Here is a 27083-nt window from a genome sequence, read left to right as displayed (position 1 = left end):
CCTTGCGTCAAAGAAAGCAAGGGCTTCCGGGCGCCGGGTTTTCCCGCCCGCCCTCTCTCAGCACTCCGCTCCGAAGAACGTGGAATTCCGGGATCCGGGTTCTGCCGCCACCTCTAGACCCGAGGCTTCCGCCTTCCCGGTCAGGCCCCGCCCCCAAGGCCGGCTCCGCCCCTGTGCACTCCCGCGGGTGGGGTCTCCGCGCGCGCTACCCTCATCTGATAGCTCAAGTTCCTGCCGCGCTTGGAAGTGACTTTCCCAATTCCGCTCCCCTGGGCGGCTGCGGCTTCCCTGACTCAGGGAAGGGGGCTACCGGGCCCCGGCAGACAAGTCCGGTCCGCTGCGTCTATCGGGTCCGGCGAAGGAGACTGATATTGCTTGGCGTGTTGGTCTGACTACAACGCGGCTTAGTGGTAGAAAAATCTGGCCACGCAACAGAGGGACAGAAAGAAAATACAAACCACTCGGGCAGACGGGCACCGTAACCCTCCCATTTTACCAAGCAAGAAACAAGCCCGGGGAGATTAAGCCTGGCCCCGTGTTTGCGCCAGTGGGCTGCTTGGGTCCCAGAGCAATCTAATTCTGTCCTTTGAGACAGGTGTGGTTCTGAGCCGGTTCTGAGTTCTGCGCACACCGCCGTAGCTGGAAGATGAGTGGCTGGGCCCATTGGGGCACCTACGAACCTGGATTCAGACCTTGTCACCGTGATTAACTTTCAGCGTTACCACGAGCATGTCGTCCTGAACTTTACAAATCTCACTGCTGGAAATTTAAGTGAAATACATGTAACCTGGTTTTCGAGGTCCCGCCAACAGGTGATAAAAAGGGAAGGGATCTAACATTGTTAGACACGCTGAACCGCTTCCCTGCCAGGCACTTTGCAATACAAAATACCTCATTTAAGCTTCGCTACACCCTACAACTGATGTTACGTTTCTCTTTTTACCGCGGGAGACATCGAGTCTATTAATTTGCTAATCCGTGCCGAGATTAGGTCCTCTGCTCTCTGGCCTATTTTAGAAAAGAGTTTATGGGAGGGCAAACCTCTAGGGGCTGCTTGGATTCGCCTTACACCGGAGCCGGAGGAGCCTGCGACTTAACTAGGGACAGTCTTAAGGACACCAGGGCTGTTACAAATATTGCCTCAGAAGTTTGGGCTCCTTGAAAACCCGTGAAAGGAGCCACAAGGCCAGAAGGCAAGCAAGGGGAGGGGGAAGACTGATGTAGCAATTCAATGGGCAGAGTGAGGGGGGGGGAAAGGAAGGTCCGGAAATGATTAACTGGGCCGGGTAGTGGTTAGAGTGGGGCACCTCCCTGAAGTGCAATCTTGGAGCAGCCCAAGGTCACTCCCTTGGTCACTTCTCACTACTCCCTCAACCCCAGCAGTCCTCTGTTAATGGTGTCCACCTTCCTGCAGCATCTTTGAGACCTTTCCCCCCCCCTTTGTTTCTTCAAAGTTCCTTTGCCCTTTTTCAAATTATATTATTGAAGTTATTGCAGTGAGGAGTTGTGGAAAGTGCATAGGAAGCCAGGTAAGCAAATGTTCAAATCTTAATTCTGCCATTATTTGGTGGCCAACCTTAGCAAGTGTTTTTAGTCCTTACCCCTCCCCCAACCTTTTCCTTAATCTGTAAAACTGGAAAAATAATACGTATCTGAAAAAGAAATTAAATCACGAGATTTACTACCATGTAGTAGGTATTAAATATAGTTTTGTTTATAACAGCAGTTGTGGGATGCTTCCCACAGGATAAACAATAAACAATAATATCTAACCTTTGCTCAAGCTCTTCCATCTATCTCCTCCTACCAGCCTATTTATCTTTCAGGCTGGGCTCAACCAATCTTCTGTTTCTCTCAGGACATGTTCCCCATTTGGTGTCTATAGCCCCTCATTTGGCCATGGAACAGTCTGACTCATGCTGTCTTATACTGGTATGTAATGTTACTTTTTTTCACCCTCTCAGAAACTGTTTCCTAATCCCCTAAACCTCAGTTTAAACACCACTTCCTGCAGGGAGGCCTTTTCTGACCCTGCTCCACCCCCAGGGTACCTCCCAGGGTGTGATGCCCTTGACTGCCCCCACACTGCCTTTATAAAACATTCTTCTGCATGTAATTATTTGTTTAATGTCTGTCTTCCCCTTGGAGGTCCGTAAGGGTAGCAAACAAGTCTGTCTGGTTTCCTGCTTTATTTCTAACATAGTATGTAGAACATGGAAGGTGTCCAATAAATAAAGGGTTCAATGAATGGAAGAGTGGGTGAGTGATACTTTAGCAATATTTAGGAAGAAAGGAGTTTAGGAAGTGCCTATATATATATATATATATATATATATATATATATATATATCAGGTATTTTCCACCTTGAAAGTAAACTGTACATTTCAATTCTGAGTTTGTGATTTTAAAAGGATCAGACATGTTAAAGCATCTTGTAAGGTATAAACTGCTAAAACAGATATATTAGTATTATATATTATAGTATTATTGTCATCTCTCCATAACCAGAATAAAAATTCCGTGGAACAGGGGCCCTATTTTGGCCATTCTTGATTTTGGTCGTCCCCTAAAGGGTAGACTCAGGCAGTCCAAAGAAGTCCAATGGAATCAGAGACCAGTTTCCTGGGGCTTTTGGTAGCCTGCCCTAAAACAGAGAACTTTCCTGTGTCTTTGAAAGTTTTCACAGTAAGAAAAATTTGAAGGGGGGCGGAACCCCTCAGTGAGTAAATGTGTCAAACGGGGGAAGGCCATGGGGCACCCTGGGAAATCTGCCTTTTCATCCATGGATTCTGCAGCTGCATTTAATACAACCTTCGCTTTTTTGTTCTTGGCTGGCATGCCTTTGGCTCCCAAGAGCTCCGACTTACATACCAGCATGCCCAGATAGTGAGGAGGGAGCTTCCATCTCCATTGCTTTGCACCACTGTTTCCACCACCCCATACCCTACCCAGCCCCCTGGACATCTGCTGGGGCTACCAGCCCAAACACCTGCCAGAAGCAGTGGGCCTATTTTAAAAGTGTGCATTTTTTGCACAGGGGAGGAATGCGCAATTCCAACAGTACTATCAAATGATTCTCGTATAAAGAATGTGTATATACATTGGAGTGGGAAGAAGTGAAAGAAGGGGATGTTCCCAGATGCATAAGAACTGTGATCAGGAAAAAGCTCAAGGTTGCTGCAACCTGCCAAAAATTTAGATTTGTGACTTATGGTAGAATCTGTGGTCCTCAAGAATTACAAAGCTGACCAGGCCCTGTGAAAAAGTAGCTCTGACTATCCCCATTCAGGTAAGACTGATTAGAAACACCCAGAGAGCTGGCTTAAATATTTACTGTAGAGATTTTTCTAAGAGCAAACCTCCTTGGAAAACCAAAGTTAGATCAAGAGGAGGCTTCAAAGCATTGAAAAGTGTTGGGGGTGGAGGAGCATCAGCTCAAAATCTCTTCTATCACCAGGTTTCATTTTCCTAGCAGCACTGATCTGATATTTTGTTGCTTGTTTACTTATTTATCTATTATCCATCTCCTCATGAGATTGGAGACCTTGCCAGTCTTGTTCGAAGCCTGATTGCCAACTCCTGGAATACAGCTTGATATATGCCAGGCCTCAGTAACTATTTGTTAAATGACTAAATAAAAGGGGAACAGGGGAAACAGCTCAGAATCCACATCCTCAAGGCTCTGGGTTCAATCCCCAGACAGCAAACCCACTCACCCATCCCCCAAAAAAGGGGTGATGATGGGCATGGGCTTCAGCCGATGTACCCTCACTTTCTTACCCAAGAATATTGGTGGTGTCATTCTTCTCACTTCTTTCCATTCACCCCTTTCACATTACCTCCCCTACATAGTCACCTGTCACCTCCCTTTTGCTAAAGTTTTTGTGTGTTTTTAAAAAAATTGTTCTAGCAGTACCTAAAATCATTCTCCTATTATACATAATGTTCTTCCTCACCACTCTGTGCCCTTCTCATCTGGTACCCTTCTACCTGGCCACCTCCTTCTCCTCCTTCATTAAACACAGTGCCTTCTCAGGGCAATCCTCCATCACTCACCCAAGCTGACTTCAAAGTCTTCCCTCACTACCACCCCCACCACCCCCATCTTCTGTCCCTGCAGTTTGTCACAGAGTGCTGTTATTTTCTGGTCACATTTTGGTCTCACTTGAGAGGTGTTTTTATTTTCATCCATGTTCTTGGTATTGAGTAAGCAACAGCAGATATTAAAACCAATTATATTTGTTGATAGAGGTTTTCGTTTCTTCTTTAATCCCTGGACGATAAATAATACCACCTTCATTTTACTAAAATGGAGAGAACTAAAGCTTAAAGAGGGTTAAATAATTACATACATTTGTATAACTAGTAATTGTTCATTTATCAGAGAAGGCAAAGTTTTTATCCTTTCTGTACATGGTCATCTAAATGATTTTGCAGTATTATATGAAGTTACTGATGAGAAGGAGTCTTAGAAACCACAGGACACAGAAGAGCCTTCTGAGTAAATAATCATTATGTTTACTACCACTGTAATAATTATATCAACATCTTAATTTGTATTGCCTTTGCTTTCCTCTTTATCTCTGAGAGCCTCTTTTGTGAAGATGAGGTTTTCCTGTTTAAAGACCTCTTTGCAGATAAAATACTGATGGATTAAGCACCACAGAATGGCTCTAGCACCAAACAACCCCCAACAGGGAAGGAGTCACTGCTTTCCCTGGCCCCAGTCTTTCCATTTGCAAAATCTGAGGTTTGAACTTAATAATCACTCTTACATGAGTGAGCACCCACAATCTGTGATAGCTCATGGCCACCTAGTGACACTAACAGAAGGAAGACCATCTCTCTGTGCTACGGCAGTGATCACTAACTATTCATCCCAAATCTGTTTTCTTTTCCTTTTGGGTTCACAAATAGTACTTTCTCTGCTTCTCTTGCAGTGAGGTGTTCCTGTCAATGGAATCTAAAGAAATCACAAGGTTCAGCCTTGAATAGCACTGTGAAGAGCCACCCATGACTCAAATATTTCAATGTCCAGTTTGGTTTATCAGCACATAGAGGAAAATATTAAGCTAGGCCCAGAAGGAAATATGGGTCTGCTAAGCTTCACTTATGCCGTTTCTGTGTTGCCCCTTCAATTCTTCGTTTATTTAATCAGCAGGTCTGCCTGCACTCTTATCATTTGCTAGTCACTGGTAAATGCTTAGAGCTATGTGGAGTCCTCCTCTACAGACATTCCTCTGCCACTATCAAGAGGAAGACCACTGTGGTTTTACTCATTTTCTCTTGATTGCTAATTGCCTGATTGGTATATCCACACCTCTGAGTTTCCAAATGTTGTCTAGATTTGGGCCTTAAGCCTTTCAATGGTGTAAATGACATCCTATGTAAAGGGCCTGCTTGGTGCTTGGCATACAATAGACCTTCAATAAACATCTGTTTCCTTGAGACCTTAGCAGGTAGGAGAATTGATGTGGGAGGTCAGGGATGATGGCCTAATACCACTGGTTCTAGTATAGCTGGCACAGAAAGTTAGATTTTTGTCCTTTTAAAGGGCTCTGGAGGGCTAGGGTTGTGGCTCAGTGGTAGCACTCGTTTAGCATGCGTGAGGCACTGGGTTCAATCCCTAGCACCACATAAAAACTAAATAAACAAAATAAAGCTATTGTATCCATCTCAAACTAAAAAAAAAATAAAAATAAAAAATAAAAAAATAAAGGGATCTGGACCAGGTCATTTGTTCAACTGATATCACTGATATGCTAAGCTTTGTGATATAAAAATGAGCAACACACAGCCTTATTCTCAAAGGGATGAAGAAAAAGGTACAAGACAGACACCAGCAAACAGGCAATTGCAACAGTGTGATAAGTGCTAGGAGGGGAAGTACAGGATGTTTCTTAGCCACAAACAAGGACAGAAAACTAACCCAGGCTGGTGAGTGGGTGTTGAGGTGGAGGAAGTGTCAAATAAGACTTCCTGGAGGAAGTGGCATATAGCTTGGGACCTGCTTGATACCCAGGTAAAGAGTGTGAAATCAGGGTAGAGAAGGGAGCATAGTATCTCAGGCAGAGGGAACAATTGCAAAGGCTCAGAGAAGATCTGAGACTGCTGATCCAGCTGGAGAGTTGGGTACAAGGGGACAGAAGGCTAAGAGATGAGACTGGCAAATAGGCAGAAAAGACAGGATTTATAACAAAGAACTGCCAACACAGAGAAATTTGGGTCTTCAGGACACTGGCATCTCAGGGTTACACTTTGCCAAGTCCTAGGAGAAGGGATGAAGGGGCAAAGATACAGGAAGAAGAAAGGAACTAATAATTATTAAGCATCTGTAAGGCATTCAGCTGCATTAGTCATCTGGGAAATGCAAATTAAAACCACAGAACAAACCTAGCCAGAAACAAACAAGCAGGGGTGAGAATGAAGATATGAATCCCCCCCCCCACGCACATACACCCCATCTTGACCAGATCTCAGAACTGTTCTTGAGGAACTTACAGTCCACTGAGAGGAAGAGGCAAACAATTTTTTTTGGGCGGGGGGCGGTGCTGGGGATTAAACCCAGAAGGCAAGCACTCTACCAACTGAGCTACATCCCCAGCCTCCAAACACATTTTAAGATATAGAATTGTGATGGAGAAAGGAATGCTAGGCATAGAGAACCCCAACTCTGCTGCCTCCTGTTCTTTCTTAACCTTCATGTGACAATTTAGCTATCCAGAATATTTAGTTATCCAGAAAACAAATTTCACAAACATCTAGAACATACATTTTCATAGTCTGAACTCTTCAGTGATGTACTTTATGAACTGAAAAGAAGCAGGGCTTTGGGGCCAAGCAGGCTATGGTCCCATCTCTACCACTGATCTGCTGTGTGACATTAGGCCAGCATCCTGGCCTCTCCTGAACATCTATGAAACTGGAATAATAAGAACTGCTTCCAAAACAGTGACATTCTTGCTCTGTTTCCTTTACCCAAATATTTATTTTTGGAAAGAGAGAATGGGAATTCATGTGTTCTGACCAGAACAATTTTCTAAAGTTGGTAATGCCCATAATTATGCATTGGTATAATCACTCCAAAGGTTATAAGCATATTTTATAATTAAGCAATTAAGAAAGCTCTGCTATGGCTGTCATGATTATAAATATTTTCTGGCAGCAGCAGCAACAGGGGAAAAAAGTATTTCGACATTTTATACCATCCAAAGAACAATGGCAAAAAGGTAAGGAAAGGAACTTGGAACCTTTTTGGCCATTCTCAGTTCCCTATGGAGCACTGGGGTTTTCAGGCTGGAGATGGAGGCCAGAAGCTGCAAGGATTCATGGAAAATGGCACTTCCTGCGAACCCTGTGGGGAGAGTCCTTAGAGAACTGAGACGGTCAGGAGTTTCACAGAGTATGAAACTAGCCCCAGAGAGATGCTACATCACAAATCCAGCATCACAGAGTCCTCTTGTTGGCAGCAGATACCATCATGCTCCTTGCCGGCTGGATGCTGTGCAAGGCCAAGGCAGACAAGACTTTTCTTCCGTGCACTTTGGTTAGCCTTTTCCTGTCTGCAGAATGTGCAAGTTGGCTCTACCCAGTGAAGAGGTGCTGCAGATGGGGAAAGCACAGAACACAGCAGTCAGTACAGCAAGTTCCCTCCATAAATAACCTCCAGATTCAAGCCAGTGAGCCCTCTGAAGGCAGTGGTAGCCCCAGGATAGAGTGCCTGGCACATATGAGGCACTCAGGGAATTACATTACTCTGGTAAATAAATGTGTAAGCCGTGAAATGCTTACTGTAAAGCTGGCCCTGGAAGAATATAACAAAAAACCTAAGTGCTGCTGGCTCTGCAGAGGGAGCCCGGGTGGGAAAACAGAAGGGAAGAGGGAAATGACTTTTTACTGCACACCCTTTTGTTCCTTTTGGGTTTTGTACCATTGGTTTTCAAAAAAGAAATATTAAGCTGGGCTCAGTGGTACACTGCTGTAATCCTGGCTACTTGGGAGGCTGAGGCAGGAGGATCAGAAGTCCCAAGCCAGCCTGAGCTACTTAGCAAGACCCTGTATCAAAATAAAAAATAAAAAGGATGGGTGGGGCTCTAGCTCAGTGGTAGAGCACCCTTGGGTCCAAAAAAAATTTTTTTAAATTAGAACAAGATGAAAGCCTAATGTAATTCCCTATTCAGGGAAGTTTGTACTTGAGTTGGAGGAAGAGAGAGTAGGTCTTTAGAGTTAAACCAACTTGAGTTTGACTCCCAGCTATTTCTGCTACTTACTAGCTCTGTGTCTGAAAGCAAGTTACCTATCTTCTCTGAGCCTCATGCTACCTAACTACAAGGAGGATAATGATCATCCATTACATTATGATGAAGGTGAAATGTGATAACATAGTTATGCTTACAGACACCCACTGTGTGCCAGGCATTCTTCATAAGGTTTTCTGTCTGTGTATTGACTACCTCATCCTCAGGACAACCAAACAAGAGAGATACTGTTATTTTCCTTTTCTATATTTGACATATGAAGAAACTAAACTCCAGAGATATATCAAGGAACTTGCTTAGGGTCTCATAGCCAGGCAGGCTCCCTACCTCTTCTTGAAATAGTAGCATCCTCTCTTTTTCATTAGGGAATTCTTTAAAATACAAGCATTCTCAAGGTCCAAAGAAATATCTTTTCTAGTGGTGGGCTTTTGGATGTGGTGACAGGATAGTAAGAACAATGCTGGTTAGGGAGGGGCAGGGAGAGGGCAAGAGAGGGAGAGGGCAAGCAAGAGAGTGAGTGCTAGCAATGAAGTTAAATAAGAATTTTGCAGAGAATGCAGTCGAATTGTAGCATACATGTAACTTTTCTGCTTTACCCTGTACTTTAACTATTTTTAGAATTCTGAATTATATATTGGAGAGGACACCAGGAATTCTTCAGAACTTAGGACTTCTGAAAACGCTTAATAGGGTGGAGCAAACTTTTAGGCAGAGTTGCTTCACCAACGCCCCTCAAATGGGTCCTGAGTCACTTCTATGCACATCATTGATTCTACAGTTATCCATAGTAGGTCTTTAAGTGTTTGACATCCTGATGTTAACTTGTCTATAAAGACTTAACTGTTTTTTTCATAACCAAATTAATTTTTTAAAAATTCCAGTGAATTGAATGTTCCAGGCAACTGGTTCTCAATTTTACTGAATTTTGACTGTACATGGAAAAAGAAAACATCATTTTCATTTCCCTAAAAAAGAGTTTCAAGGTTAGAAATGAGCCTGAGGGGCTGGGTTTGTGGCTCAGTGGTGGAGAGCTTGCTAGCATGTGTGAGGTACTGGGGTAGATCCTCAGCACCACATAAGAATAAGTAAATAAAATAAAGGTATGTGTCCATCTATAACTAAAAAAAATGAGCCCAAATTTGTAAAGGGTGATAACATTTGTTTTCTTTCCCTGAGCTAAAAAGACTCTTCCTCATTGTGTCCCATTTTCCCTCCCCATACCCATCACCCATCACCCCTTCTACCTCAGAACTCTCAGTGTTTTCTGTAGACTTCCCATCAGGCCACACCCTCCTCAGACACCGTCACTGAGGCCCTGGGGCCTATGTGCACATAGGGAGCTCCCAGCACTAGGACCCACCCTCTTCTTGGCGCTGCCCCTAAGCTATGGCCAGAGAAGGGAGAAAGTACATCAAGTCCTCACTCCTGCCTCCTACTGCAGATTTTCATACAAACTTGCCATTCTCTTTCTGCCTGTGCTCTACCGGAAGCTTTCAGCAGCTCCCCACTGCTCCCAGAAGAAAGCCAGGTCCTTCCCTACATCCCCACACTTGATCCTGACCAACCTGCTAGCCTGGCTTATCTCCACACTTATCTCCACACTGGTTGCTACAAGATCCTGACTCTCTTACTCTGGCTTCTGGCTCAAGCTGTTTCCTCTGCCATTTTCACTAAAACCTGGGAAATTCTCCCATCTACCAAGGCCCAGCACCAAGCCCATCTCCTAGAGAAATCCTTCCCTACACTCATCTCACTCATATTCTCTCTCTTTCCCTCTTTCCTTCTCTTCTCCCCTCCTTGCTTCTCTTCCCCTCCCCTCCCTCTCTCCCTTCTCCCCTTGCCCCTTCTCCTTTCTCTCCTCCTCCTCTCTCTCTCTCTTTGGATATTTCCCAGTTTCAATCACATTCCCTTGAGGCTCTGCTTATACAGTCATGTGCAACATAATAATGTTTCAATCGGTGACAGGCCACAGATAAAACGGCAGTCCCATAAGATGATAATGGAGCTGAACAAATCCCATCGCCTAGTGCTACAGAGCTGTCATAAGATACAAGTGCAGGGTTGGGGCTGTGGCTCAGTGGCAGAGCGCTTGCCTAGCATGTGTGAGGCACTGGGTTGGATCCTCAGCCCCACATAAAAATAAACAAAGGCATTCTGTCCATTTACAACTACAAAAAATTTTTTTTAAAAAAAGATCCAAGTATGGGCTAGGGATGTGGCTCAATGGTACAGTGCTTGCCTCGCACATGTGAGATACTAGGTTTGATCCTCAGCACCACATAAAAATAAACAAAGATATTTCCCAATCACTCTGATATCTCATTAAAAAAAAGATCCAAGCACAACTCAGTATTCTGATATACATTTATGCCAATCACATAAATGTATGAAACACAAAATTATGTACAATGCATATATCTGATGGTGACAACTGGTTGTGTTGCTGGCTTTTGTGTTTACTATATCATGCTTTTTACTGATATTTTAGAGTGATTTCTACTTTTAAAAAAATGTCTACTATAAAGCAGTGTGCTGTGTTTCGCTGGCAGCAGCCTCATACATCTCGTGTTTACCACATCTCTTGATTGCATCATTTTCTCTTCTGCTTGATTTAATCTCATGTTGTTTTGTTCATCCTAGGAGTTGTTTTGTTCACCCTAGAAGTTGTTTTGTTCATCCTAGGAGTTGTTTTGATCCTAGGAGCAACAGGCTATACCATAAATCTAGGTGTGTGGTAGGCTATACCATCCAGGTTTGTGTGAGTCCACTCTTGGATGTTCACACAGGAATGAAATCACCTGATGACTCATTATTTTTCAGAACGTCCTCATCATTAAGTGACATATGACTATACCTTTGGGTACTTCTTTCAGTCTGCTTTGGAATAGTCTTCGTGTTCACACCACCCCCAAGTTAGAAACTGTGTCCTGGAATATAAGAGCTATCCATTCCTTTTCCATGAGCATACATGCTATTGTGTTGGCCCCAGGGTTTTGGAACTAGAGTAAGTTCTCAGCAAAAGTTTGGCACTTGAATACAGCAACTTGATGGACAGAACTGAGTTTAAGTGCCCCTCTGCCTATTAATAACTATGTGACCTTGGACAAGTGAATTATCCTCTCTGAACCTCTTAGGTCAAAACTTACAAATAGAAGTTTATAATAACGCCTCCCTCATGGCATGTTGACAAATGAATGAGATAGCACACAGAATGTGTAATGTAACACTTGCCAGTCATATAGTAGTTCCTGGCAAACTTGTGTCTCCAACTTCATACTACATACTTTGGGAGTTTTTCCATCTTTTTCCCTAGACCCCCTGGAGTTGGTATCTGGGGATAAGGACGCCAGAATATTAACTTTGAAAGACAAAAATGGGCCTAAGGATATAGTTCTGTGATAGAGCACTTGCCTACCATGCATGAGATCCTAGGTTTGATCCCTAGCACTGCAAAAGAAAAAGACAAAGATGACTTTCATGCAACCTAATAGTAAAGATAGAAAAGATTCTAAAGAAAGTCCGTGAGAACCATACTGGCAACCCCAGGCCCTGGAGGAGGTGGGGGCTACTCCTTTCTCAACTAAAGAGGTCAGATCCTACCTAGGAAATCAGGCCCATTAGTCTCTGCAAGCTGAAGATTAGCACCTACTAGAGACCTTCACCAAAGCCATGGCCACACTGTACTGTAAGCCTGAGGCCCTGTGAGCTTGCTTGGAATATGGAGAAGAGGCATTTTCACTGGAACTTGGCCAGTGGGTCTCTAGCAGTGGGGGTGAAGGGTACAGAGGCCAGGATTCTAGAGGTCAGGGAGCTCCTCCTCTCATCAAGATACACTCTGTGCCAAACAGCCTTCTGCCCATACCTTGGTTTCCAGAAGCAACCATTCTGGGAAGAGGCAGGGGAATGGAGTGTGGGGTGAAGAAGGCCGGCATATAGCTAGTATGCAGAATGATGTTCTTTTTGGAAGCTGTGATCTCTGGGCACTTATTAAATAGGCATTTGGATATTTTCAGTCTCCTGAGGAATTGGGTAGACCACCAACTTTCCTCAGAGCTGGGCTCCCTAAAATAAGTTGATCTACTTACTTCTCCACACCATCCCCATCAGCCTGTCCTAAATCTAGGTCTCTGTGATGGGGCATTATTGTGGGATTGAAACTGAGGGAGGAGTGGCTGCCATGGGAAGATTTGAATATCATGTAGCCACCTTTCCCCTGGAGATGGGATCCTGGACTAGGACTTTGGCAAGTGAGTGACTCATGGAGATGATCTAGCTCAATCTGCCCTTTTACAAATAAGAAAACTGATACCTAAAGAGTCTAAGCCAGGAAGAAAACCTAAGTCTGCTCATCCCCAGGCCAGGGCTTTTATCCTGTCTTTCTATGACAGTCCCATGAAGACATTTTCCTGTGCTATGATGTCACCATATGGATATATCTGGATTTAACTAGGAAATGTGAACCCTACTTGTCCTAATGTCAAATCGGAGCCTCACCTCACCTCTTGCCTGACCTGTAGCTTCTCATTCCTGTGGCTGGGGGGGGGGGGGGCAGGACAGAAGGACTTGTGTAAGTGGTATCCAGACTCATACTTGGCTAGATACTTTGGGTGGAGTTGGGGAAGGTCCAAGGTGTGAGGGCTCTGGGTTGATCGGCCTGTTTTTTGAGTGCTGGCCAGGTAGGCAGGCATTTGTTTCTTCCTCTCCTTCAGGATCTTTGTGCCTCTTTGTGTGCAATGAGCCACCCCTGTGAGGTAGCATCTGGCACCTGTCCAGAAAAAGGAGCAAACTGTGTGAAAAACTAATGATAACTCACATGGGTTCCAAAAAATCAGAAGAAAGAAGGCTGGCACAGGTATAACCAACAAAAAGGCTAAAGGAGGGGATATAGAAAGGATTAGTGAAACTCACAAGGGGAGACTCCCTCACTGTCATGAGATCCCTAACTGAACACTTACTCTGTACCAAGTACAGTTCTAAGTACTAGAGAAATCAGACCAAGAATGGTGCAAAAACCTCAAAATACCAAAATCCACAGATGGTCAAGCCCATGTATAAAATAACATAGTATTTGCATATAATCCATGCACACACCTTCTTGTGCACTTTAAATCAGCTCTAGATTTTTTATAATACCTAATACAATATAAATTATGTATATAATTATTATACTGTATTGTTTAGGAAATAATGACAAGAAGAAAGTCTTTACATGTTCAGTACTTTTTTTTTTTCCTGCCTGCAGCTCCCATCCTAAACTGGAGGCTAATGCTGAGCCTGGTCAAATTATGTACTTGTCCATCTGTCCCTATCTGCTTGTCTGACTGTATTTGAGACTGTAATAATTTTAAAAGATTCAGCATATTGGCCATTTGCCACCCCTGCACTGGATAATTTTATTCATTCTCTTTCTCTTCCCCAATTTCTCTTTTCCTTTTTCCTTCTCTCCCTCCTTTCTTTTCTTGAGTAAGATTTATTGTATCATATTTTACACACAGTAAAATCCACTCCCTTTCTTGTATGTTTCTGAGTTTGACAAACGCATACAGTCATATGGCTACCACAGTCAAGACACAGAACATTTCTATCACTCCAAAGAATCCCCACCGCACTTTCCTTTTGTAGTCTTGCCCTCCCTGCACCAGGCCTGGTAACCACATATGTGTGCTCTGTCCCTAGAGTTGTGCCTTTTCCAGGTTGTCCCATATGCAATTAAGAAAAAAATTTTTCCAAACATAATTGGTTGAATTTATGGATGTAGAGTCTATGAATATGGAAGGTTGACTGTACTAGAAACAGCCAAGTTGGCCTCTAGCAAAATAGTAAGGGAGAGGAAGCAAGAGCTATATCAAAGGGATGGGGCTGTACTGGCCTCAGAAGACCTCTGGATCCATAATCCAGAGACTCCATGAAGTTGCTGTCAAGACCTGGGACATTCTGGTAGCTCTGAGAACCTCCTGCTGCCAGACACACAGACTTCCCAGTGTGGGCAGCAGAGCTGTCACTGTGCTGTGCAGGCTTCACAAAGGGACTTTTTCACCCCAACAGAATGGCACTAACACCCCAAACTCCCATTTCTTTCCCTGGCAAGGGTCAACCTTCTAGATAAGAGAAAACTCACAAAGATGTTGCCCCAAATGTCTTCAATAAAGATTTATTTGGGCAGCACAAGAACTGCCTCAAGAGTCAGAGGAAGGAATATCCATTCACACAACAAATATTTACTGAGAATCTACTAGGTAGCAAGCATAAAGGTCCTATGTACATGATATTTCTTCCTCCCCTTAGCCTTACATACATGTTATTAGACCACTAAAGAGATATGGGATCAGAAAAAAAAATTGATCGGAAATGTTAAGTTACTGCCAGGTGTGGTGGCGCACACCTGTAATCCCAGCAGCTTGGGAGGCTAAGGCAGGCAGATTGCATGTTCACAGCCAGCCTCAGCAACTAAGCCAGGTCTTAGGTAACTTAGCGAGACCCTGTCTCAAAATAAAAACTAAAAAGGGCTGGAGATGTGGCTCAGTGATTGAGCACCCTGGGTTTAACCCCTGGTATCAAAAAATAAAACAAAAAAAGAAAAGTTACTGACCTGGGGTCACACCTTTAAGTAAATAGTGGGAATGGGGAGGGTTGGGGCAGAGAGAGAGGGAGGAGGGCTCCAAACTCAGCTCCATCAGCCATGGGAAGCCTCTCTGCTCACACTGCACATTGCAACACAGCAGAGGGTTCCAGAATTCCTATCCACTGCCTTTGTAATCAGCAGTAGCTACTTTGGGTCTGAGTCTCCTTGTTTATAAAAATAAAGTGCTTGAGAAATATGTTTCCCAAGTGTCCTCCCAGCACTGGATTCTTTGTCACAGTGTGTCCTGCTCTTGTCTTTGTAAAGGCTCTCCTGGCCCAATTCTCCCTGGTCACCAGCACAGAGCTTCACTGGGGATGCCAGTCTTGCCTGGCCTCGCCCCCTGGAGGACATCAGAGGTACTGCAGGAGCCCGGGGCTCTGGGGAGAGGCCCTGTAACTATCAGACCATGTCAACATAATCGCATGTTAAAGCCAACTTTAATTACCGCTTTCTCTTTTTTGAAAACATGGATCTAGAAAACATTCTCACAGCCCTTCCCACGCTCACCAGGGCATTGCTGCTGGAACACTTAATGACGGGGAGCATTTGTAGCCTGAAGACCTACTGGTTCTATGAGTCATATTTTAAAATTGGATTCTCTCATTTACTTCCTACACCTCAGTTTCTTTTAGGTCCTGTAAAGTCATTTATTGATCTAATGTTGACTTTGCAGGGCTGCCGAACCATGATCACAAAACAGTGTGTTTTTCTCTTAAGTTAATTATTTTTGTTAAAATTACCAATTTTTGGTTAGGTGATACATCCACGTGATACAACATCCAAAAGCCACTGAAGGGTTTTCAGTAATTATCAGATGGCCCAACAATTCCACTCCTGGGTAGATACACAAAAGAATTGAAAAGAGGTGTTCAAATAAAAACAAGTATACGATGTTCAGAGCAGCACTATTCACAATAGCCAAAAGGTAGAAACAACCCAGATGTCATCATCTGATTACTAGATATACAATATGGGGTTCCTCCACACAATGGAATATTATTCAGTCATGAAAAGGAGTAAAGTTCCAACACATTCTACTATATGGATGGACCTTGTAAACATTATACTAACTGAAAGAAGCCAGACATAAAAGGCTACATATTATATCATTCCATTTATGTGAAATATCCAGAAGAGGCAAATCCAGAAAGAGAAAGCAGGTTAGTGGTTGCCAGGGCTAGGGGGTAAGAGGGACTAATAAGCATGGGCTCTCCTTTTAGGTGATGAAAAGATCCTAAAATTAGATAATGGTGGTGGTTGCCCCTGCAGGCTTCAGTTCTCCCAATTTTCCAGGTAAAAAGTAGGCCCCAGTTGCTCATGGGTTCACCCATGACCGTAAACTCTGGGTTCATGTCTAGAGCTCACCTAAGGACTCACTCATGGTACCCTACTTAAAGCATGGCTCTCTGTAGGGCAGCAGGCCTTGAACCAGGCAGCCTCCCTCCTCTTGAAGCCCACCATATCCAGGAGGGATTCTCTTGGAGTACCCCTCACTGGTTCTGTGTGTATGTGGGAGCACCCTCTCCATTCCTTGAAAGAGGAGGAAGAGGCCTCTTCTCCATGACCAACTCACTATCTCAATGACTCTCTGACTTCTGGTTTTCTGCTTATCATGTCTTAATGGGGCGGGGAGGGGCAGGGTCTAAGGAGCTTTACACTGTCTGTTAGTAAATCCTTCCTAGATAGGTCTAGCCCCTCTCTTTAAATGTGAGAGTATTTATCATCCACAGGCTTCAGATAAAATTCTGAGACAACTGATAAGCATCCATTCAGCACCCTGAGTGCTTGCCCAGCAAGCGTGAAGCCTAGAGTTCAATCCCCAGATTTATGTACTTACATATGCATATGGATCCATAAATTTGGGGATTGAACTCTAGGCCTCACGCTTGCTGGGCAAGCACTCTTACCACTGAACTACACCTCCAGTCCTTTTTTTAATTGCAATTTTTTATTCTATTTGAGACAGGGTCTTGCTAACTTGGCCAGGCTGGGCTTGAACTTGTGATCCTCCTGCTTGGCTTCCCTGCTAACTGGGATTACAGGCCTGCGCCACAGTGTCTGGCAAAATGAGATTGTTTTGTAAAGGCAGTTTTCTGACAGGTTTCTCTTACTTAATATTCTATCGTGAGTATTTTCCCATGTTGTTAAATGTTCTTGAAAAAGATGGGGTATTTGTTTGTTTGTTTTTGTGGTGTTGGGGATCAAATTCAGGGCCCCAGGAATCCCAGGAAGTCACTCTACCACTGAGCTATATCCCCAGCCCAAAATGTGTGGTTTTTTAAAATGGCTATTTAAGATTTCATTGTATTAATATGCTATAATCAATTTGATTATTTGTTTTGTTATTAATTTATTTCCAATTTTTAGATGACATTGTTGTAGATGTCTTTAATTATTAAACTATTAGGGATTTCTGATTGTTTTCTTAGGTTAATTTCCTAGAACTGGAAGAGTGTGAACTCTTTTAAGTCACTTAATACACTATAATGGTTTTGTAGGAAAGCAGCCCGTAAGGGTGACTTCACCAGCCGAGCTTCAGAGTGTACACCTCCATGCCTCCTCTCCAGTACTGAGTAGGTTATTTCATCTAAAATGTTTTAAATGTTTGTCAATTTTATATGAAACATGATGTATCATTGTTTTAAAATTTTATGACTTCTTGGAGAAGCATTAAAATTTTTGGCATCATGTTACATGATTACAGAAAGCTGCCCTTCTACCCTGCAAGACGCCGGGACACTGGGTCCATCTGGTTGTTGAAGAATTTGTGCAAGACTTAGGTAAACAAAGTCTTACTGGTGTGACAGTTGCCTGCTGTGGGAGAGAGCATAATGGCCTCCCAGAGATGTTCACATCTTATTTCTTGAACCTGTGTATGTTAGATTACAGGTGTTATGGTTTGGATCTTAAGTGGTCCCCAATTCAGCAGTGGTTAGAGGCGGACATGTTGGGAGGTGATTGGATCATGAGGGCTCTGACTTCATAAATGGATTCATTTATTTATGGATTCATAGCTTAACAGGCTAATGGGAGAAATGAGACTTAGTTGGAAGAAGTAGACTATGGGGAATGTGTGCTCTGAGAGGGTATATCTTATCCCGGCCCCTTCCTCTCACTCTGTTTTCTGGCCAAAAGGTGAGATTTTTTTCCACCTTGCACTTCCTGCCATAATGTTCTACCTCACCACAAACCCAGAAACAACAGAGCTGAGTGACAAAGGACTGAAACCAGTTATTTTCAATTTTTAAATCACATCCAATTTCCAATTTTTAAATTTCCAAATTTTTTAATTTGCCAAAACATTTTTTCCCTAATTTAATTTGACTTTACTAGGTATTTTGTCACAGTGACAGAGAGCTGACTAACATTCGTGTCAAAGGGGAATTGGGATTGCAGGTAGAATTAAGTTCATTTATCAGATAACCTGAAAAATTGGGACACTGTTTTGGATGTTCTGGGTGGAACTGATGTAATCACAAAGGTACTTAAAGGTGGAAGATGAAGCCCGGTGTAGTGGTACATGCCTATAATTCCAGCAACTCAGGAGACTGAGGCATGAGAATTGCAAGTTTGAAGCCAGCCTGGGCAACTTAGCAAGACCTGTCTCAAAAATTAAAAAATAGGTTAAGAATGAAACTTAGTGTAGAGTACCCCAAAGTTCAATCCCCAGTACTCGGGGGCGGGGGAGGAAATGGAAGGAGGCAGATGAATAGAGTTAGAGAATATGCGACCATAGAAGAATGGTCAGGGAGGTGCCTCATTGCTGGCTTTGAGGATGGAAAGAGCCATGAGTCAAGCCATGCAGTCAGCCTCTAGAGCCAGAAATGGCAAGGAAACTGTCTCCTAGAGCTTCCTGAAAGGAACGCAGCCCTGCCAACATCTTGGTTTTAGTCTGATAAGACCAGTGTTATACTTTGTGTGTGTGTGTGTGTTTACTGGGTATCAAATCCAGGGCCTTGTGCATGGTAGGCAAATGCTCTCCTCCTATGCTACATCCCCAGAACTCAGACTTTTGACCTATGAAACCGAAAAATAATAAATTTGTGTTGCTTCAAGTTTATGACAGTTTTGTTACAGCAGCAACAGGAAACAAATACACATATAGAGCATGCCAAACCTGCCTCTGCAGAGTGCTGGAGTTCCCTGCTTTACAAGAAAATAAGTTTCCCATTGCTTTCCATGCTTGTATACTTGCCAGTATCAAGCTGTGTGAACCAGAGGGATAATTTGAGGCCAGTTGGCCCTTCCTGCAAAGAGGGATAAGGGGCCTTTGGTGGAGTGTAGATAGATCTGAGAACTTCTGCCCACATATCCAATGCCCACACACCAGCCTTTAGAAATGTTTTTGTTTTCATGCTGTTTTATGCTAGAGGAAATGCACATTTCTGATTTACTTAATGGTGCCTGATTTTTTTACAGTCAAAGACAAAGGATTGCCGTGGCTACTTTGAAGTAAGCCAGCAAAGTTATAGTGGAGGGTTACAGAGGGATGTAGTAGAATTCAGAAAAGTATGGAAAAGGGGAGCTGGTTTCTCTGCTTAACTTTGTCCATAACTCAGTGTGAGTCTTGTCCAAGTGACATTCTCCCTAGAACTCAGCTTACTTATCTAGAGAAGAAGGGCTTAGATATAGACACTTGCAAATGGTCTTTGATTATTTTATTGGTGTGTTGGTTGTTCTTTTCTTTTAGTCCTAAGCCCAACCTTTTATATTTTGCTTTTTGATAGGAGGGCTCTGGTTACCTTCAGTGAATGGGAGGTCCTGATAGGGAATAGAAAGTAGGAGAAGGGAAGAGGGGAGAATAGATTTTCTTTCTGCTACCTATACCTTTCAAAGTCCCATCAATTGCAGAGGACAGCCTAGGATTTTTTTAGGCACTCAACACCAAGCCCCCCTGCACCTCCTCAGAGGCCAGGATACAAACACAAGGCTCCTAGGAACCACCTCTGCACACCTAGGTTCTTGTAACCCCACCTGTAGCACTTTGTTCCAGCACAAGGATGATAGCAACTCCCAGCAGCCACTACTCTGGGTTACCTCTGTGTTCTCTTTGTCCTCTCAGTCCTCCAACATCTATGTAACCACTTCTGTGCATTAATTTCGCTTGTTCATATTCCCAGGTACGACTTCCACTTTTCTAGTTGGACCTTGACTGATACAACAGGCTATTTTTTCTTCATGATTTGTAAAAACTCATTTTTTTCTGAGTTCATTCCATACTAGTCAATTATGATGTATGTTGCAGTGATTTTTTTATTACTTTGCTTTTGGCCTTTGTTTATAATGTTTGTTCTTGTTCAGACAATCTTTAAGTTTTACATACTCAAATTTATCAATATTTGCCTTATGTTTTCTGGATTTCATTGCATATACAGACCTTCATCCCAAGATTTAAAAAATAGTCAGTTATATTTTCTTCCCATAATTTCATGGTTTTATGTTTGACATTCATCTGGAAGTTATTTTGGAGTAAGAAGTGAGGTGGCCATATAATTTAAATGGGTTTCCCAAATGAAAAATGGTATTTAGCCAGTTCTGTCAATATCATGCGCTGGATAGCTCTTCCTTCCTCTTTTGACATGAAATGCCAATTTATTAAGTATTACATTCACACATATACTGGTTCTATTTCTGGATTTTTCCCCACTGGCTTATCTATTTTTCAGTCAAAAATATTTTATTAGGCTAAAGCTATCATTCAGTTTTATGGACTTGTCCACAAAAATATCTCTATGTTTGAAGCAAGTAAATTTTAGAAGTCAAAATACAGTAAAGGAAAGGTGGAATTTTTTTCTGTCTGAGAAATCAGATATTGATTCAAGAGGAAATATCAATACTGATTTTTTAAAGTTAAGGCTTCCTGAAAATTTTTCATTTTGATAAAAAATTTTTTAATGTCTGATTTCAAGGATAAGTCATATTCTGTTGAATTTTGCTTGAATTAAAACATCAGTTTGAACTAACTTTGTTTTCAACTCTTCTTTCTTTCTTTTTTAATGTTTTTGGGGATACTGGGGATTGAACCCAGGGGCACTCCACCACTGATCTACATCCCCAACTACTTTCATGTTTTTATTTTGAGACAGGGTCTCAGTAAGTGTTTGAGTCTGGCCTTCAACTTGCAGTCTTTCTGCCTCTGCCTCCTGAGTTTCTGGGCTTATAGGTCTATGCTGCTGCACCCACCTGGGTATTCCTTTTTTAATAGCATCCTGTTCTTGTTTCATGGATACATTATTTTCTGGTTTCTTCCTGGGAATTAACTATAGGATAATTCTTTGTTCTTTCCTCTTTGTGTCTCTGTTTTCTCTGAGTTCATTTGTTTTGGTTACTATCTTTGAGAGACTTTTGAGATTCTATCAGTGAGAGACTTTTCTCGGTCACATTATTTTGGGTTATTTGTTTTTAATTAAAAGTGATACATCAAAAAACAATAGAAAGTGTGTGTGTGTGTGTGTGTGTGTGTGTGTGTGTGTGTGTAAGAGAAAGAAAGAGAAGAATAAAGAGGGAGGAAGGGTGAGAGAAAGGGAAAAAGCGAATAAATGAACAAATGCAGGCAAGGCTATTGATTGAAAGATTTTAAAGCTGGATAACTAGGTAGAAATCCCACTGTTTATTTAGGTGACCTTCAAGCATTATTTTCTCTAGACTTTTCCTTTGGGCAAGTTTCTTTTAAGAAGACATATCTAGTCTCCCACATAGTGGGTTTATATCTGGTTACCTGCATCTTAGGAGTTAAGCTAGGAAAGGAAGCAGGAACTTGGGAGCGGCACTTGCACACAGGAATACTACAAAATGGGAAGATTGGCAGGGGTGTGTGTGTGTGTGTGTGTGTGTGTGTGTGTGTTGATATTAGATATTATAAAAATGCATTAAAATACTACCAAGCAGAAAATCTATGGCAGAGTCAGTAAGTTTTTTAAGTAAGAGCCTCTGGATACATGAGGTACCATTGTATTTATAACTACTACTATGGGTGTGTGTTTGAAGAACAGACACAGTATGTGCTCTTTGGTACATCCTTCTCTGCTCAGCCATCTTTGGTTACTGTGTGCAACCACTTTAAATGCTGAAAGAGTGTACTGTATAGAACTCAGCTGGAAGAAGTGGTGGTGGGGTTTGGAGGTGGAGGATGGAGTCCTTTGGGAAACAATTCTATTTTTAGGAATCCTGGTCTGTTTCTCTACAACCTAAAGGATTATGTGCTGATGAGGATAATTTCATAACCAATTTGGCTTCTATAAAGATCTTCATTGTTCCTTTCTCATTGAGGATCATAAGTATAGAAACATTTTGCCTTGGAATGTTTTTATTCTTTAAGAAGATTCTATTTTAAATATGAAATGTACTTGCTTTAGATCTGTGCTTCTGAATTTCCAAAGGAAGTTCTTTTTATAAATTAGCTGAATTCTCTGTGGGCTTGTGTTTATCAAGTCCTGTTTGCAAAGTATCTTGCAGTGGCATAAACATCACTTTAAAGCAGGAAGTTAGCTTTTAATCATTAGTCTAAAGTCAAGAGCTTCAGAAAATGAAAATGCTCCAGCTGGAAGAAAATTTGACATTAAGTCACAACAGGAAGTTAGGTGACTCTAGCTTTGCCTCTCCACTCAGAGCTTTTGGGCATGTACATTCATTTGTGCCTCTTAAATGTCTACTTTGGGCATGGCCTCATGTAACACTCACGTATGCCAATCAAATGAACTCCTCAGTCAAAGTGCAAAGACTCTGTTAATATATAAACTTCCATGTGCAAAGAAAGGAAAGAGGCTTTATTTTCACAGCTATAAAACTGTGTGAATAAACCACCATTCATTTACTCATTCTGCTGGGGGGAGACCATACTTGGGTAGTTTCTATTTTTTTTTTCTATTCCAAACAATGTTGCAACGAATAATCTTGTACACATGCAAGAATTTCACTAATACAGCGGTTCTAGAAGTATGAACCAGAGGCCCAGGGTCCCTGGATCCCTTTCAGGTCGTCCATGAAGTTTCACCATTTTCTCTCTCCTTCTGTCAAGTATATGCTGTGGTGTTTTCCAGAGGCTGACTGACACACCCACAATGATCTGAAAAAAGGTATTAAAATACTCCTACCTCTTCTAATTATATGTGTGTTAAACTGGATTTTCCTTACCTACTTCAACCAAAACAATGTTCACAACATTTGAAAGCAAATAAGAGATTCCAGTTGTATTCTCCTAAGCCAGACATTAAAGAGATTTGAAAAATGCACAAAGCCACTTATCTCCCTAAATTTAGAAATTGAATCATTTTTCAAAAAATGAGTTTATTTTAAAATGGATTAATATACAAATGTTTAAAAAATTCCAGCTTTAATTTCTAATATATTAAATATTGATAGATATAATAAACAAAATTTTAGGAGGCTGTTGGTTTGGACTGAGCTCCTGTACTATGCCCAAGAAGAACCAAAGGAAAATGGAGTCACTCATGCTAAAATTTATATCACCAAGCCAAAACTAAGGCGTTTGTCTGACCTTCTGAGAAAGAAGTGCCAAATCCCCAAACAGACCAATTTTAGGCAGCATTTTAAGTGCCAAATCCCCAAACAGACCAATTTTAGGCAGCAGTTTAAGGAAGTCCCCTCTGTTTTAACTTTCACCAGGAAGGTAACTTTGAATGGACCAATCCAATTTTTGTTTTTCTTTTCTGCTTTCTTTAGCCCTTTTCTGTATATAAAGCCAATCTTCTCTATTCAGCTCATCAGTGCAATGAAAATCAAAAGGAGATCAGTATAGTAGAAGGAAGGGACCAAGGGGAGGGAAGAGGGGAGGGAAAAGGGAAATACTGGAATGGTATTATTCTGTTGTTATATTGTGTGCATGTATGAATATGTAACAATGAATCCCACCATTATGTACAACTATAGTGTATGAATAAAAATATGGAAAAAAGACAAAACCAATAAAAATAAATAAATGTTGGAGTGATGAATCAGATAAAAATCAATTAAGATCTTTAAATTAAATTTGTTGTAATTTTGACAACAAAATTTGACTAATATAACCCATGTAAACATAAATTGTTTGGGATCTTTGATAATTTTTCAGAGTAGGAAAGAGTCCTGAAATCAAAATATTTGAGAAGCATGCCCTAGGGTATAGACCCAGGGGTGGAATTCCTAAGCTATGGGGTGGGTGCACGGTCAGCTTTAGGTGATAAAACCACTGATGGTTAAGTTCAGTTTGATATCATTTACATAGAGCTACCTATAATACACAACTAAGCTAAGTACTTGTCACTTAATTGTTGAAAGGAATTAAAGAGAATTGAACAGAATCAAAACCCAACTGTTTTATAGTCCTATAAAACAACCCGGCAGATAAGGGCCGTTGGCATCTTTAAACACAGCCCAGCCAAACCCTCAGTTTTCCCATGGCTGAGAGGAGGAGGGCACAGTGCCAGGGTCCATTCTGGTAGCTGAGTTGTTTCCCTTTCAACTTTTTGCCCTGTGGGTCTATGCTGGTTTCTCACTCACTGCATGTGGTAAACAACTGGCTTTGAGTCAAGTCAAGAGTGTGAGTCTCTGAGGAGAGCCCCCCCCCCCTCAGCCTGAGAATGAATGAGCATAAGTGGAGGAAGGGAAAAGAGGTGGGAGGGAGGGGAGCTCCCTCTATGGCTCCCCAGGAAGGAAAAAAAACCTATACTAATGATGTGAAATGAGCTGTGTGACTTGTGACACATAAGTCAGGATCTTGTCTTTGCAGAATAGGCCCCTGCTCTGAAAATAGCTGAGAACAGTCAAACCCAGAGAGGTGCCTCTGGGCATTCTAGGGGTACAGCCTGACCTTGCACCTGGGATAAGAAGGGAAAGGAAAGGGCAGGAAGAAAGGAGGAAAATCTAGCACTGTGTTAGACTATGTAGTTAGTTCTCATGACAAATCTGTAGCATAAATATTATTCCCATTTTACAGAAGGGTAAATTGAGGCCCAGAAGGATTAGGCAGCATAATTCAAGGGACATGACCTTTGGAGTCAGTTCTAAGTTCTAATATCACAGATATCATCCCCTATTACAGACACTATCCCCTAATGTCTGCATAACTGTGGGTAACCACGTGTCCTAATTGGATATATTAGTTTCCACCTTACAGGAATTAAATCCAGTCAAAGAAAATGAAGCATGGAACGCACAACTCTGACACACAGGAAGCGGATATTCACTGAACATGACTCCTCTTGCTCCTTGCCTAAAATTAAGCATATGGGCAGGGTGACCAGGCCAAACCCCAAGTCATCTGGTGATCATACAGCTCAACCTTGTCCTCCTAGGGATGAAGTGAGTAGGATTCTAGTGCCTCCTACTGTCATTCCGAGCCTGCTCAGGAATATGCACCTGGAATCAATTCTCCAGCATCTGAGGAGACAACAAAGGGTCCCCCCTGCTCCTAGCAGGCTCACCCCTCTCACACGCCTCACTCCCAACACAACCTCCCTCACTACACTCAGGGATGCCTCCCCATGCCCTCACTTTTAGGAAACCCACCTTTAGCATCCAAGAAGGGCCAGTTAGTTCCATCTCATGGCACTCACAAAGCCCTGATTCAGACCTCAGGCCCCGGACTGGTCACTATTAACAGAAGGGGCTCAGTATTGTTCCATTTTCCTCTCAGGCAATATGTTCATGGCCTGCCCTGGGGCACCTTCCATTATATTGTCACATGCAAATGTATGTCCTGGACCCCCTGCTCTGCATCTCCAAGAGTTGGGTCTACTTCATCCAGGAATTCCCTCTTCACTCCTTGGGAAGGAAGGTCCCAGCTCTTTTTATCCCCTCCTCCATTAGATAGACGTTGCCACTTGTGGACAGCTCAGCAGGGGACCAACTGGGTCAGGTGGGAAAGGAGGAGAAAATCATTTTGCCTCTACATTCCTTGTCTCCTTTGCAAATAACAAGGTACTACTTTGAATGGATTTGATTCCTGGGTTAATTTTTCAATTGGTTAAAACTCTGGGAAGAGTAGTGTGATTTCCACTCAGTGGACTGGAAGCCTTTTGAAAACAGAAATTGTTTCTTATTCTCAGTAAATAGAAAAAGTGTACACTATTTAACATGTGGTATAAACAAGGCAGTGACTGTGAGAAACCCACAGAGCAACCAGCTAAAAGGGAAACACCCCACCCTACCAGAAGGGGCTCAGTATTGCTCCCTTTTCCTCTCAGGCCCTGGAGAACTATGGGTCTAGCTGGGCTGCATTGAGGGGCTGATGCCTCTTATCTGCAAGGCTGCTTAGCACCTGCCCATTCAACCAGATTTGATTCAATTCAATTAGACTTAATTTCTTTCAACAACCAAGTTTTCAGAGGCTAGGCTGAGCAACTGTGTTCAAACTGCTAAAGCCCAGCTCCCCAGAAAATAACCTTGGAGTGACATGATTCCAGAAAGAGCGCCTAATGAATAGGTATTTTAACTGGGACAAGAGATGGGAGGAGACAGAACTGCAGCCAAGTTTTGTTATAATTGAGGGGTTGAGTTTCTGCCTCTCATGCCTAGACCTCAGAGCTTTACCAGGGAGAGGGAGAATTCACATCTCACCCCAAACAGGCCAGGCCACCTAGAGCTGCTCCTCCAAGGTGCTCAGACACAGGTGTACTTATGCTGCTGCGGAGCTGAAACAGGAAAACTAAGGGGGGAAAGCAAATCAAGGCAGGAAAAGAAAACAGTTAAAGCTGTTCCCTTAAGCCTTCTCTGTACTGAAAATTTCTAATTTTGATATTTTAGTTACTTTTTAAAACATACTCATCTATTTTCAGATCATAAGACAGTAGGGAAGAGAAAAAGGTATCAAGGAGTGCTGGTAAAAATAAAACGTTATGTAAATTGCAGGAGAAACTCTACATGTCAACTGGACCTTATAAAGAGAGAGACAACCAGATAAAGAGAAAAGCCCCAGCAGAATTGAAGAATGTTTACATTCTTGCAACCACAAATGAGAAGTGAGCTCAAAACCCAGTGGGAGTTTAACAAAATACTTAAGTTCAAAGTGAGGCCGCTCTGTGCATATTCCCCTCCTGGTTGCCCTGGCAATGAAACATCTGCCTTATAGTAATGAAATATTACTGAGAAAAACCCACAAGCAAAAGAGAGTTTCTGGACATATAAGCTTGTTATTCCTCCCACTGACATTGGTCTTATGAGTGTAGGAATCAAATTAAGTAGCTGCCTCTGCCTGTGATCATCC

At 42.4% G+C, this 27083-nt stretch overlaps 1 long non-coding RNA gene across 2 annotated transcripts in view; it reads left to right on the top strand.

Annotated features, from left to right (window-relative positions):
- Positions 1 to 20: 20 nt before the first annotated feature.
- The window catches only part of LOC114085088 (uncharacterized), a 95387-nt gene continuing 68324 nt past the window's right edge, over positions 21 to 27083 (top strand). For both annotated transcript variants that reach the window (XR_011706679.1, XR_011706678.1), the window contains exon 1: positions 21 to 1932. This is a non-coding gene — a long non-coding RNA (uncharacterized lncRNA). The remainder of the gene's footprint in view (positions 1933 to 27083) is intronic.

This window comes from Marmota flaviventris, chromosome 2 (assembly GCF_047511675.1).
Source record: "Marmota flaviventris isolate mMarFla1 chromosome 2, mMarFla1.hap1, whole genome shotgun sequence".
In the NCBI taxonomy this organism is placed as follows: domain Eukaryota; kingdom Metazoa; phylum Chordata; class Mammalia; order Rodentia; family Sciuridae; genus Marmota; species Marmota flaviventris.
The sequence above is the reverse complement of the archived record's forward strand: the minus strand, read 5'-3'. Positions and strand labels throughout refer to the sequence as shown.